General features: G+C 42.9%; 1 pseudogene; it reads right to left on the bottom strand.

Moving 5' to 3' along the window:
* Nucleotides 1-1,952: 1,952 nt before the first annotated feature.
* The window catches only part of LOC132895953 (structural maintenance of chromosomes protein 1A-like), a 31,338-nt pseudogene continuing 18,679 nt past the window's right edge, over nt 1,953-14,611 (bottom strand).

Here is a 14,611-nt window from a genome sequence, read left to right as displayed (position 1 = left end):
TTCTTCTACGCAGCCATGATGCTGTAATTGATGCAGTATGTGGTTTGGCATTGTCATGTTGGAAAATGCAAGGTCTTCCCTGAAAGAGACGTCGTCCGGATGGGAGCGTATGTTGCTCTAGAACCTGGATATACCTTTCAGCATTGATGGTGTCTTTCCAGATGTGTAAGCTGCCCATGCCACACGCACTAATGCAACCCCATACCATCAGAGATGCAGGCTTCTGAACTGAGCGCTGATAACAACTTGGGTCGTCCTTCTCCTCTTTAGTCCGAATGACACGGCGTCCCTGATTTCCATAAAGAACTTCAAATTTTGATTCGTCTGACCACAGAACAGTTTTCCACTTTGCCACAGTCCATTTTAAATGAGCCTTGGCCCAGAGAAGACGTCTGCGCTTCTGGATCGTGTTTAGATACGGCTTCTTCTTTGAACTATAGAGTTTTAGCTGGCAACGGCGGATGGCACGGTGAATTGTGTTCACAGATAATGTTCTCTGGAAATATTCCTGAGCCCATTTTGTGATTTCCAATACAGAAGCATGCCTGTATGTGATGCAGTGCCGTCTAAGGGCTTGAAGATCACGGGCACCCAGTATGGTTTTCCGGCCTTGACCCTTACGCACAGAGATTCTTCCAGATTCTCTGAATCTTTTGATGATACCGTATTATGCACTGTAGATGATGATATGTTCAAACTCTTTGCAATTTTACACTATCGAACTCCTTTCTGATATTGCTCCACTATTTGTCGGCGCAGAATTAGGGGGATTGGTGATCCTCTTCCCATCTTTACTTCTGAGAGCCGCTGCCACTCCAAGATGCTCTTTTTATACCCAGTCATGTTAATGACCTATTGCCAATTGACCTAATGAGTTGCAATTTGGTCCTCCAGCTGTTGCTTTTTTGTACCTTTAACTTTTCCAGCCTCTTATTGCCCCTGTCCCAACTTTTTTGAGATGTGTTGCTGTCATAAAATTTCAAATGAGCTAATATTTGGCATGAAATTTCAAAATGTCTCACTTTCGACATTTGATATGTTGTCTATGTTCTATTGTGAATACAATATCAGTTTTTGAGATTTGTAAATTATTGCATTCCGTTTTTATTTACAATTTGTACTTTGTCCCAACTTTTTTGGAATCGGGGTTGTGTGTATATATATATATATATATATATATATATATATATATATATATATATATATATATATATATATATACATACATACATACATACATACACACACACACACACACACACACACAAGTATATATATATATATACAGACCCTTTCCAAAAAGTTAGAATATCATGGAAAAGTTGTTTAATTTCCATAATTCCATTCAAAAAGTTAAACTTTCATAGATTATAGATTCAGGGCCCACAATTTAAACGATTTCAAGTATTTATTTGTTTATTTTGACATAATTTGGGCTTCCTGCTCATAAAACCCATAAAAACAGGAATTCAAAAAATTAGAATACTGTGAACAAATCACCATTTACTTATCAGTTTTTGCAGAAAAAAAAGAAAGAAATTAGGATCACATCAAATCAATCAAAATATGGTACTTTCAAAATGATGTGTCAATCTTCAATACTTGGTTGGGAATCCCTTTGCCTTAATCACTGCCTCGATGCAACATGGCATTGAGGCAATCAGCCTGTGGCATTGCCTGGGAGTTATGGAAGCCCAGATTTCCTTGATGCTTGCTGTCAGCTCTTCTTTGTTGTTGGATCTGGTGCCCCTCATTTTCCTCTTGAGAATACCCCATAGATTCTCAATGGGGTTTAGGTCCAGCGAGTTGGCTGGCCAGTCAAGCACTGTGATGGCATGGGCATCAAACCAGGTTTTGGTGCTTCTGGCAGTATGGGCAGGGGCCAGGTCCTGCTGGAAGATGAAATCTGCATCTCCATACAGATCCTCAGCAGAAGGAATCATGAAGTCCTCTCAAACATTCTGGTAGACTGTTGCGGTGACCTTGGATTTAAGAAAGCAGAGTTTACCAACACCTGCACCGGACATTGCACCCCAAATCATGACTGACTGTGGATGTTTCACACTGGACCTCAAGCAGCTTGGGTTCTGTTCCTCACCCGTCTTCCTCCAAACCCTTGGACCTTGATTCCCGAATGAAAGGCACACTTTACTTTCATCGGAAAAGAGGACCTTGGACCACTGGCCAACAGTCCAGTCCTCCTTCTCCTTGGCCCAGTTGAGACGCTTCTTACGTTGGCTCAGGGTCAGAAGTGGCTTGACCCGAGGAACCCGACAGTTGTAGCCCATCTCCTGGATGCGTCTGAATGTGGTGGTTTTTGAAGCTGTGACTCCTGCCTCATTCCACTCTTTCTGGATCTCTGCCAGATTCTCGAATCTTCTCTGTTTTATAATCCGCTGAAGCCCACGGTCATCTCTTTTGCTGGTGCATCTTCTCCTGCCACATTTTGCCCTTCCACTAGACTTCCCATTGATATGCTTGGACACAGCAGTCTGTGAACAGCTAGCCTCCTTAGCTATGAACTTTTGTGGCTTACCCATCCTATGGAGGGTATCAGTGATGGTCTTCTGGCCAGTTGTCAGGTCTGCAGTCTTCCCCATATTGAACCGAACTGAGACAATTGAACCAAACTGAAGCAATTTAATGACACCTGGGGAAACCTGTACAGGTGCTTTGAGTTTAGTAGATGATTAGTGTGTGACACTCAGTTTAAAATATTCATGCCCTGCAAAATTTGGGCTGATTTGTTCACAGTATTCAAATTTTTTGAATTCCTGTTTTCGTGGGTTTTATGAGCTGGAAGCCCAAATTATGTAAAAATAAACAAATAAATACTTGAAATCATTTAAATTGTGGGCGGGCCCTGAATCTATAATCTATGAAAGTTTAACTTTTTGAATGGAATTATGGAAATTAAACAACTTGTCCATGATATTCTAATTTTTTGGAAAGGGTCTGTATATATATATTTTTTTTTAATTTCCCTGAGGGAACCCTCCCAAAGGGATCAATAAAGTTCTATCTAATCTAATCTATCTAATCTAATATATATTTTTTAAACAAAGCTTCATAGCTTCTCAGTGATCTTTATTCAGAAAAAAAAAATTAATGCTAGCACTAGATTCCTGACTGCTCTGGCTGGCTTACTATCGCTAGTCTCCTGGAACTTGTCTCTGACGCTCTCCAGTTTCTCCATGGCCTTCATGTTGGGAGCACTGATACGCTGGATGATGCTCTACTGCTCGTTCAGCCTCTGCTGCAAAGTGTTCATTTCGATCTTGATCTCTTCCTCAGACAAAGTGCCCTGTTCGGAAAGACGATGACTGATTTCTGTGTGGGTTTCATGTATAAAAATATGGTATTTGACATGGAAATTGCATCGTAGATTTGGACTTTTGAGTGTGTATAAGCTTTCGAAATACAGTACTTTGAGATCCTCGTGTAAGTTGCTGTCGTCGATTTCAACGAGGCAAGGCAAGGCAAGTTTATTTATATAGCACATTTCATACACAGTGGCAGTTCAATGTGCTTTACAGAAGTAAAAACAAAACAGTAAACAATAGAGAATAAAATTACATAAAATAATTTTATTTTTATTCTAATATATAATATTATAAGAATTAAACAATTAATTAAAAGAATTAAAAGAAAATAATAAGAATTAAACAATAGTAGAAATAAAATAACAAAATGAAGTAGTAGTTCAAATAGGAGGAGAAAAAGGAAAAAAAAGAAACCAGCAGAATAAAATAGAATAAAGTTAAAGTTAGAGTAAATTTGAAACATGCAGAGAAAGTAAAGATTATAAAAAATGTAAAGAAGACAATATTAATTATTTAACAGAAAGCATCTGAAAACAGCTTGGTCTTTAACCTAGATTTGAAGCTGCCAACAGCAGGAGCATTTTTGATGTCCTCTGGCAGTTGGTTCCATAGCTGTACTGCATAGTACTGTAGCTAAAAGCTGCTTTACCATACTTTGTTTTAACAACTGGTTTTAATAGTAAATTTTTCTGTTTCGATCTGGTAGATCTGATTGGGTTAGGCCGCTGCAACATATCAGAGAGGTAATTGGGCCCTGTACCATTTAGAGATTTGTACACCAGCAGCAATACTTTAAAGTCAATTCTGTAGCTTACTGGAAGCCAGTGAAGGGACCTTAGAATTGGAGTAATGTGCTCTGTTCTTTTTGTTCATGTGAGAACCCTAGCTGCTGCATTTTGAACCAGCTGAAGTCGTTTGATGGTCTTTTTTGGCAGGCCTGTGAAAAGGCCATTGCAGTAATCAACCCTACTAGAGATGAAGGCATGTATTAGTTTTTCCAGATCATTTTTTGACATAAGTCCTCTTAGTTTGGAAATGTTTTTTAGGTGATAAAATGCCGTTTTAGTGATTGCTTTCATGTGACTGTCAAAGTTTAGCTCGCTGTCAATGAAAACACCAAGATTTTTAACCATTTATTTAGTTTTAATCCCTTTTGTGTCAAGAATAGCGGTAATCCTGAGTCTTTCATCTTTTTTTCCAAATAGAATTACTTCTGTTTTATCTGTGTTCAGCTGAAGAAAATTTTGTGACATCCAGCTGTTGATTTGATAGATACACTGGTAGAGACATTCAAGGGGGGCATAATCATTAGGTGATAGAGCAAAATAAATTTGGGTGTCATCTGCATAGCAGTGATACAAAATTGAATTTTTATTGATAATTTGCCCAAGTGGGAGCATATAAAGGTTGAAAAGTAATGGTCCAAGAATCGACCCCTGGGGGACACCACAGGTCAAGGACATTGACATTGAGGAACAATTTCCCATGGTAACAAAGAAGCTTCTATCTTTTAAGTATGAATTTAACCAATTGATAACTTTACCAGTCAATCCAACCCAGTGTTCAAGTCGATATAGCAGTATGTTGTGATCAACAGTATCAAAAGCTGCACTGAGGTCCAGTAATACCAGGACCGATGTTTTGCCTGCATCAGTATTAAGACATATGTAATTTATAACTTTAATCAGCGTTGTTTCAGTGCTATGATTGGCACGAAATCCTGACTGAAAATTATCAAAACGGCTGTTTGATATCAAGAAGGCAGTTAATTGATTGAAGACAATTTTTTCAAGGATTTTCCCGATGAATGGTAAATTTGATATTGGCCTGTAGTTATTTAATACTGAAGGATCCAGATTATTTTTTTTAAGTAGGGGCTTTACAACGGCTTTTTTTAGGGACACAGGAACAACGCCAGTCTCCAGGGATGTATTTATAATTGGAAGCACATCTGTAATTATAAGATGAAGAACAGACTTAAAAAAGTTGGTGGGCAGAATGTCCAATTCAGATGTTGAGGAACTGAGATTTTGTACAGTTTTTTCAAGAGTCTCATAATCAATTAAACAAAATTCTGACATTGTGTTAAAGTTATCTATCTGTGTCATTGGTGATTGCAGTTTTTCAATTTTTTTGCAACTGAGATATATTATGAGGAATATTCTGCCGTATTTTATCAATTTTACCTTTGAAGAAGGATGCAAACTCATTGCATTTATTAACTGAGAGAAGTTCAGGTGCTAATTGGGGTGGGGGATTAGTTAGCTTCTCTACTGTTGAAAATAGCACACGGGCATTGTTCATATTACTGCTGATGATGTTGGAGAAGAAAGACTGTCTTGCTTTACGAATTTCATAATTATAATTACAAAGCATCTCTTTATGGATTTGATAATGGATGTGAAGTTTAGATTTGCGCCATTTTCTTTCAGTCTTTCTACATTCTCTCTTTAGCAGTTTAACAGCCGGGTACTGCTTCCATGGTGCTTTCTGCTTATCATTGACTCTTTTGATTTTGAATGGAGCAATATCATCCATAATTTGGGTCATATTTAAATTAAAAATTTCCAGTAAATCATCTACAGAGTCTGACATTTTGGTTGAGTTCTGAGAGAGAGCTTGCTCAAAGAGAACACATGTGTTGTCTTTTATGACTCTCCTACCTATAGTCGTTGAGCTGTTCTGAATGTGAGGAGACATAGAAACATCAAAGAAAACACAGAAATGATCAGATAAGGCCAGGTCAACAACAGTAGTAGAAACAGTAAGACCCTTTGTGATGACGAGGTCAAGAGTATGACCACGAGAGTGGGTCGGCCCCTGTACATGTTGTACTAGGTTGAAGTTGTCAATAATTGCAAGTAGTTCTTTGGCATAAATGTTATCAGTATTATCTACATGCAAGTTAAAATCCCCAGATATAATAAGACAATCAAACTCTAAGCAAATGACTGACAACAGTTCACCAAACTCTTCCAGAAAAACTTTGGCTGAATGTCTCGGAGGCCTGTAAATAATTAATAACAATATGTTAGGAGAGCATGTAACAAGTGCACATAAGTGTTCAAAGGATGTAAAATCACCAAGTGAGGACTGTTTACATTGAAAAGAGGCTTTGAATATATTTGCGATCCCTCCACCTTTCCCATGTCGGGTAGCACTCATGAAATTAAAATTTGGGGGAGCTGCTTCAATAAGGGTGGTAGCACTATTTGCTTGATCCAGCCAAGTTTCAGTTAGAAGCAAAAAATCAAGATTGTGTTTGCAAATAAGATCATTAATTAAAAATGACTTGTTTAAAAGTGATCTAACGTTCAGAAGAGCTAGCTTTACAGAAAGTCTAGAAGTAATATCTGCTTGTGCACTCTGATGTTGTTTTAAAACAGGAAGATTAGATTGGTTCACCCCCAGGGTTAAATGTGCTCTATGTTTTCTATTTCTTATCAACACAGGAATAGAGAATGGCATAGGCACATTGGGTCCCAGCTGGTTTTCAAAACTACACCCATTTGCAGGGACCCAGAGTACATCAAACAAGACTTTCTAAATGTTCCATTTGGTTTGAGGGTGAAAGGATTGGAGATGACATGTATCTTTTGGATGGTGAAAAAGATTTGTAGCCAGCTGTTGGGGTTCACCCAGAAAGAGACCCTGGATTCCTTCGTGAACGCCTTTCCCTCGGGCCCGAGGAGGACGAATCAACAGCTCGAAAACAGACAAGGGAACACGTGAGAGTTGTTCACATGCCAGTTTATTCGCTCAGTCACTTCGTCAAAATGAAAACATTTTTGGAAGCGTCTTATAGTGTTTCTGTGTTTATGTTTTGTCTTCATGTGTGTGTGTGTGTGTAATGGGTGTGCGTCTATGTGTAAGTGTGTAATGATCTTGAATCAATCATAATATAAAAACATATTTGCTGACAGTAAGGTACAGATAGATATCAGAGTTTTGGCTTATAATCAATATTATGTCTGATTTTTCGTGGAATAGTATGGAATGTTAAACACAGATAAGGTCTTGTCTATGAAGAAGGTCAAAAAACACTAGTTTGCACAGAAAGGATCTTACTAATTGACAGGAATAATTCTTAACACATGAATGTGTGTTAAGTCAGTAAATTACATCTTGATTCCATCATCATAAGTAAAATAACAAATAACAGTATGTCTTTAATAATGCTAAAACAAGGAATGTTATAAGAGAATAAACATAAAAAAATAAGAACAACTTAACCACAAGAACAATGAGAATATGTCTGAAAGAGAGAGAACAATTAAACAACTAACAGGATTAAACTCATAACTAAATTAGGTTAATGCTTTTAAACTAAAAATCCTTAGAATCATAAGATCTTAATTATAATTATGTCATTATGAAACTAATCTAGAACTATAAAACTAACATTAATCACAGAATGCATTCATTAATTACGGGACCTATAAAACTAACATTAATCACTACCATAGTATATTTCAATATATTTCAGTATATTTCATAGCTTTTATGAAGCTATGACCTAAGGTTCAACTGAATGAATTAACATGATCATGAACTTTAATTCTACCATTTCAGAGTGTGTATGGGTCGATCTGACACTAAAACAGACCTTCAGACACTTCTCTGTTCAAAATACACATTCATAAACAAAATGTTCCCAAACAATGTCCAGCCGGACCTAAGGTCATTTCAAACTAAATTTTGACACAGAATAAGCTAAGAATTAATATTTCACTAAACTTACATATACCTACATATATCCTGATTTAACCTACTGATTCTGATTCATATTCTGATCATAATCTACATATAATAAAATTTGACCCAACACCAGCTGAAAGTCCTGGGTGAACACAATTTTGATGAACTGGGTACACTGCTTGTCGCGACAGATTTGGGCTGGAAAAAGAGAGTGTAGCCATTGGGAGCAATTTTTTCATGCTATTTGGGAAATCCATCCGAGGGGAAGATAGAGATGGCGAAATGGAGTCCTCTGATTTTTGTCAGTCTGTCTTTGAATCTTGGCAGTCTTGCAGGTCAGATGTCTGTGTGTCCTTGATGACGACTTGCAAAGATGATTGTTTAGGCTTTGTAACTATGTCAGTCTGCGACATCTTATCAACTGTTTTCCTCAATGCTGGCTGAGAAAAGATTGCAAGTCTGTAATGGTCTACTAAGACTTTGGCTCCAATCCAGCTGAGTTCAGTGCTATTTGGCTTGTAAAATTCTCTGCGATTCCAGAAAAGGTTAAAATTGTCTATGAAGTTCATACCAAATGAAAAACAAGTTTTTCCAAGCCAGGTGTTAAGACTCCCCTCCTTGAACTGCCACCTTATTGTGGTGGAGGGGTTTGTGTGCTTGAATGATCCTAGGAGCTATGTTGTCGGGGGCATTATGCCCCTGTCAGGGTTTCCCAAGGCAGACAGGTCCTAGGTGACAGGCCAGACTAAGAGCAGTTCACCAAAACCCCTATGGAGAGAAATTCAAGGACCGTGACGTCGCCCGGGATGACGCAGCCGGGGCCCCACCCTGGAGCCAGGCCCGGGGTTGGGGCTCGTATGCGAGCGCTTGGTGGCCGGGCCTTTGCCCATGGGGCCCGGCCGGGCTCAGCCCGAAGAGGTGACGTGGGCCCGACCTCCTGTGGGTTCACCACCCACAGAGGTAGCAGTAGGGGACTGGTGCAATGTGGATTGGGTGGCAGTCGAAGGCAGGGGCCTCGACGACCTGATCCCCGGACACAGCGGCTGGCTGTTGGGACATGGAATGTCACTTCGCTGGGGGGGAAAGAGCCTGAGCTTGTGCGGGAGGTTGAGAGGTACCGGCTAGAGATAGTCGGGCTCACCTCCACGCACAGCTTGGGCTCTGGAACCCAGCTCCTCGAGAGGGGCTGGACTCTCCACTTCTCTGGAGTCGCCCGTGGTGAGCGGCGGCGGGCTGGTGTGGGCTTGCTTATAGCTCCCCAGCTCAGCCGCCATGTGTTGGAGTTTACCCCAGTGAACGAGAGGGTCGCCTCGCTGCGCCTTCGGATTGGGGAGAGGGCTCTTGCTGTTGTTTGTGCCTATGGCCCAAATAGCAGTATAGAGTATCCGGCCTTCTTGGAGTCCCTGGGAGAGGTACTGAGGAGTGCTCAGACTGGGGACTCCATTGTGTTACTGGGGGACTTCAATGCTCACGTGGGAGATGACAGTGACACCTGGAGGGGCGTGGTTGGGAGGAACGGCCTCCCCGATCTGAACCCGAGTGGTGTTTTGTTATTGGACTTCTGTGCTAGTCACGGTTTGTCCATAACGAACACCATGTTCGAGCATAGGGGTGTCCATAAGTGCACGTGGCACCAGGACACCTTAGGTCGGAGGTCAATGATAGACTTTGTAGTCGTTTCATCTGATCTCCGGCCCTATGTCTTGGACACTCGGGTGAAGAGAGGGGCTGAGCTGTCAACTGATCACCACCTGGTGGTGAGTTGGATCCGCTGGCGGAGGAGGAAGCTGGACAGACCTGGCAGGCCCAAACGTATGGTGAGGGTCTGCTGGGAACGTCTGGCCGAGCACTCTGTCGGGGAGGTCTTTAACTCCCACCTCCGGGAGAGCTTTTCCCAGCTTCCGAGGGAGGCGGGGGACATTGAGTCTGAGTGGACCATGTTCTCTACCTCCATTGTGGATGCAGCTGTTCGGAGCTGTGGCCGCAAGGTCTCCGGTGCCTGTCGTGGCGGCAATCCCCGAACCCGGTGGTGGACACCAGAAGTAAGGGATGCCGTCAAGCTGAAGAAGGAGTCCTATCGGGCCATGTTAACCTCCAGGACTCCCGAGGCAGCTGACGGGTATCGGCAGGCCAGGCGTGCTGCAGCTCGGGCAGTTGCGGAAGCAAAAACTCGGAACTGGGAGGAGTTCGGGGAGGCCATGGAGAAGGACTATCGGTCGGCCTCGAAGAAATTCTGGCAAACCGTCCGGCGCCTCAGGAGGGGGAAGCAGTACTCTGCCAACACTGTTTACAGTGCGGGTGGGGAGCTGTTGACCTCGACTGGGGACATTGTCGGGCGGTGGAAGGAATACTTTGAGGATCTCCTCAATCCCACCGTCATGTCTTCCACTGAGGAGACTGAGGCTGATGACTCAGAGGTGGACTCGTCCATTACCCAAGCCGAAGTCACTGAGGTGGTTTGCAAGCTCCTCGGTGGCAAGGCACCGGGGGTGGATGAGATCCGCCCTGAGTATCTCAAGTCTCTGGATGTTGTGGGGCTGTCTTGGTTGACACGCCTCTGCAACATCGCGTGGCGGTCAGGGACAGTGCCTCTGGAGTGGCAGACTGGGGTGGTGGTCCCTCTTTTTAAGAAAGGGGACCGGAGAGTGTGCTCCAATTATAGGGGAATCACACTTCTCAGCCTCCCAGGGAAGGTTTACTCCAGGGTACTGGAGAGGAGAATTAGATCAATAGTCGAACCTCGGATCCAGGAGGAACAATGCGGTTTTCGTCCTGGTCGCGGAACACTGGACCAGCTCTATACCCTTCATAGGGTGCTCGAGGGTTCATGGGAGTTTGCCCAACCAGTCCACATGTGCTTTGTGGATCTGGAGAAGGCATTCGACCGTGTCCCCCGTAGTATTCTGTGGGGGGTGCTTCGGGAGTATGGGGTTCGGGGCTCTTTGCTAAGGGCTGTCCGGTCCCTGTACGAACGGAGCAGGAGTCTGGTTCGCATTGCCGGCAGTAAGTCAGACCTGTTCCCAGTGCATGTTGGACTCCGGCAGGGCTGCCCTTTGTCACCGGTTCTGTTCATAATTTTTATGGACAGAATTTCTAGGCGCAGCCAGGGGCCAGAAGGAATCCTGTTTGGGAACCACAGGATTTCATCTCTGCTTTTTGCGGATGATGTTGTCCTGTTGGCTTCTTCAAACCAGGACCTTCAGCATGCACTGGGGCGGTTTGCAGTCGAGTGTGAAGCGGCTGGGATGAGAATCAGCACCTCCAAGTCCGAGGCCATGGTTCTCGACCGGAAAAGGGTGGCTTGCCCTCTCCAGGTTGGTGGAGAAGTTCTGCCTCAAGTGGAGGAGTTTAAGTATCTCGGGATCTTGTTCACGAGTGAGGGAAGGATGGAGCGTGAGATCGACAGGCGGATCGGTGCAGCCTCCGCAGTGATGCGGTCGCTTTACCGGTCCGTTGTGGTGAAGAAGGAGCTGAGCCAAAAGGCGAAGCTCTCAATTTACCGGTCGATCTACGTTCCGACTCTCACCTATGGTCATGAGCTTTGGGTAATGACCGAAAGGACAAGATCGCGGATACAAGCGGCCGAAATGAGTTTCCTTCGCAGGGTGGCTGGGCGCTCCCTTAGAGATAGGGTGAGAAGCACAGTCACTCGGGAGGAGCTCGGAGTAGAGCCGCTGCTGCTCCACATCGAGAGGAATCAGCTGAGGTGGCTCGGGCATCTTTTTCGGATGCCTCCTGGACGCCTCCCTGGGGAGGTGTTCCAGGCATGTCCCCCCGGGAGGAGGCCCCGGGGAAGACCCAGGACACGCTGGAGGGACTATGTCTCTCGGCTGGCCTGGGAACGCCTCGGTGTTCTTCCCGAGGAGCTGGCCGAGGTGTCTGGGGAAAGGGAAGTTTGGGCTTCCCTGCTTAGACTGCTGCCTCCGCGACCCGGTCCCGGATAAAGCGGAAGAAGACGAGACGAGACGAGGTGTTAAGACTGAAGAGTCGAGAAAAAGCAAAACTTCCTCTCGCTGGAAGTGGGCCACTGATAAAAGATTGAATTCCAGTCTTATAGAGCGCAGAAAAAAGTTTTCTGAAATCATCTTGGACAAACAGCTGTTCTCTGAAAACATCATTTGCTCCCACATGCACAACAATACGTTTAATAGTTTTATGCTCGGACATGAGTTTCAAAATGCTGTCTTTGATGTCAGAGATGGATGCATTTGGAAGGCAACAAATAATCATCCCATAACCTTTTAATTGTCTTACAGTGGAATCACCAAGAACAAGGGTTGTGGGATCAGGTGGTGTTACGAGCTGCTTTTTGCCTCTTCCCACAGCTCTTCGATCTTGGTGCGATCTCTTTTTACTATGTGTTTGTCCGCTTGAAAAATCCTCTTCCACATCCCTGAGGCATTCAAATTTGTTCTGAAGCCTTATGGGCTGTGGATTTTCCATAGGATTGTAGATCCAATTGTAATTTGTAGAACGAGCTGGTGTTGAAGTAATTACTCTTCTGTTTTTATTTTTGGGCTTGCCACCCATCATTTGCCAGTTTTCTGTACTCACATTTTGCCCAGCTTGATTGATGAATTCATCCACTTGATCTGCAATGCCATCGGTCTGTCAGAGTGCAATCTCTGCATTCTCAGCCACTGTTTCTGTACTCCTTTCCTGAGATATCGCTTTTAATTCGTCCGTCTTTGGCAGAGCATCAATCTTTGATTCCAGAATAGAAATCCTCTGTTCTAGTTCCATGCATTTTCTGCAGGATTTTTAGCTCCCTGGCATTTTGTTTTAAAAACTAACTTATCTTATAAAGATGAAAAATAAAATGAAAAAAATAGTGGAAATTAAATTAAAATTAAATTAAAAGCTTATAAAGATGAAAAATAAAATGAAAAAAAATAGTGGAAATTAAATGAGAAAGTAAAGTATAGAAATAAAGATCAAGAAAGCAGAAGCAAAGCAAAGAAGCGTCCTACTCGCTTGAGTAGGAGGAGGGCCTCTACCTCTTCCTGACTGAGGGCCTCCTTGGCATGCACAGAGCTGGAGGTTTTGTGACTGCTGATGGACTCATCCACTTGGGAACCTCCCTGCGTGTAGAATAAAAGTAAGTCAAAGTCTGACTGAAGGAAAAAATCAACTAGAATGATTAAGTGATCTTGGTTGTAGGCTTGCAGGTTTCTTTAAGGGTCCTCTTGGAGAACCCTCAAAAAAACCTACAACAGTAGGTTTCCTTCTTCGACAGGGTTCCCTACAGAACCCTTTCCAAAGCTAACTTGGAAACTATCCAAAGAATTATGATTCTAACCCGGTTATAAGCTGCATTTAGACTGAGGAGTTCAGTTTTTACTGCGCACTCTACCTCTTCCTGGCTGATGTCATCCATGGTTCCTGATTCGAGGGGCAATTTGATGTCCTGCATCTTGCAGGCCTGCAGAAGGTTGTGTCTGTCACTGCGCTTTTACTCCAGCTTTGTCTCAATAGCCGTCACCTCTTTCTGGAGCTGAGTCAGCTCTCTGGAAGCATCATGTAGCCACAACACTGAGCTCTATATAAAATCTGGAGAGCTCAGAGCCTATTCCCCACTGTAGAGATGAGTGAAGCCATCTGGCCGCCATCTTACCACTCACATCATGTGTATTTGGCTGATGTGTTAAACCATCATATCCGATCAAACTTGCCCCAAGAAAAGTATGTCCTGATTTTTTTCCCTTTCATGACCTCCTCTTATTTTCTCAACTTTACCCACATTCCTTACATATCTTTATAGCACTTTATAACCCTTCACTGTTGTTTTTTTTTCCTTTTCCAGTCCAGTCTGTGATCATTTTTTGTTTGAACAGCTCTTTTACTAGAGCGTCGGCTGCAATTATCGACAGTCCATAATTATCGACAGCTTTTCAGATTTACCAATAAAAACAGTTTTACAAAGGTGAGTTTCAGTTCCAACAGTTATTATTGGTTAATTAATCAACCGGAAGACCGCCCTCGCCCTTTGATCTTGTCGTCTGATGACACAGCTCGTTACCTGAGATGGAATATTTTTAGCACAATCAGCAATTTTTCAGAAAACCCAGACGTTATCATCACAGGTAAGCATGGTGGAAAGGTCATGGACATGTTTTTACTGATCAAATTCACCAATATTTCATGATCTTCTTATCAAAACCTACTTTGTTTCTTACTCTTTCATTTGGCAGTCGCCATTTTGTATCTAAACACGCACTTGAGAAGTCACGTGAGGTGTCGATAATAGTGATCACTTTCACCGGTGTCCACCATTATCGACACCCTGTGGAATTAAGTGACATTTACAGCTGTTATGGATCGATCTTTGTGTAACATTGTTGAAGTCGATGAAGTACTTTAACAAAAAAAAAGAAGAAGAAGAAACCTTTATTCGTCACATGCACACTTCAAGCACAGTGAAATTCATCCTCTGCATTTAACCCATCTGAAGCAGTGAACACACGCACACACTCAGAGCAGTGGGCAGCCACACCAGAGCACCTGGGGAGCAGTCAGGGGTCAGGTACCTCGCTCAAGGGCACCTCAGCCCAAGGCTGCCCCACGTCAACCTAACCGCATGTCTTTGGATT

The sequence above is a fragment of the Neoarius graeffei genome, chromosome 13 (genome assembly GCF_027579695.1).
Source record: "Neoarius graeffei isolate fNeoGra1 chromosome 13, fNeoGra1.pri, whole genome shotgun sequence".
Lineage (NCBI taxonomy): Eukaryota > Metazoa > Chordata > Actinopteri > Siluriformes > Ariidae > Neoarius > Neoarius graeffei.
This window is presented reverse-complemented; position numbering and strand designations above follow the sequence as displayed.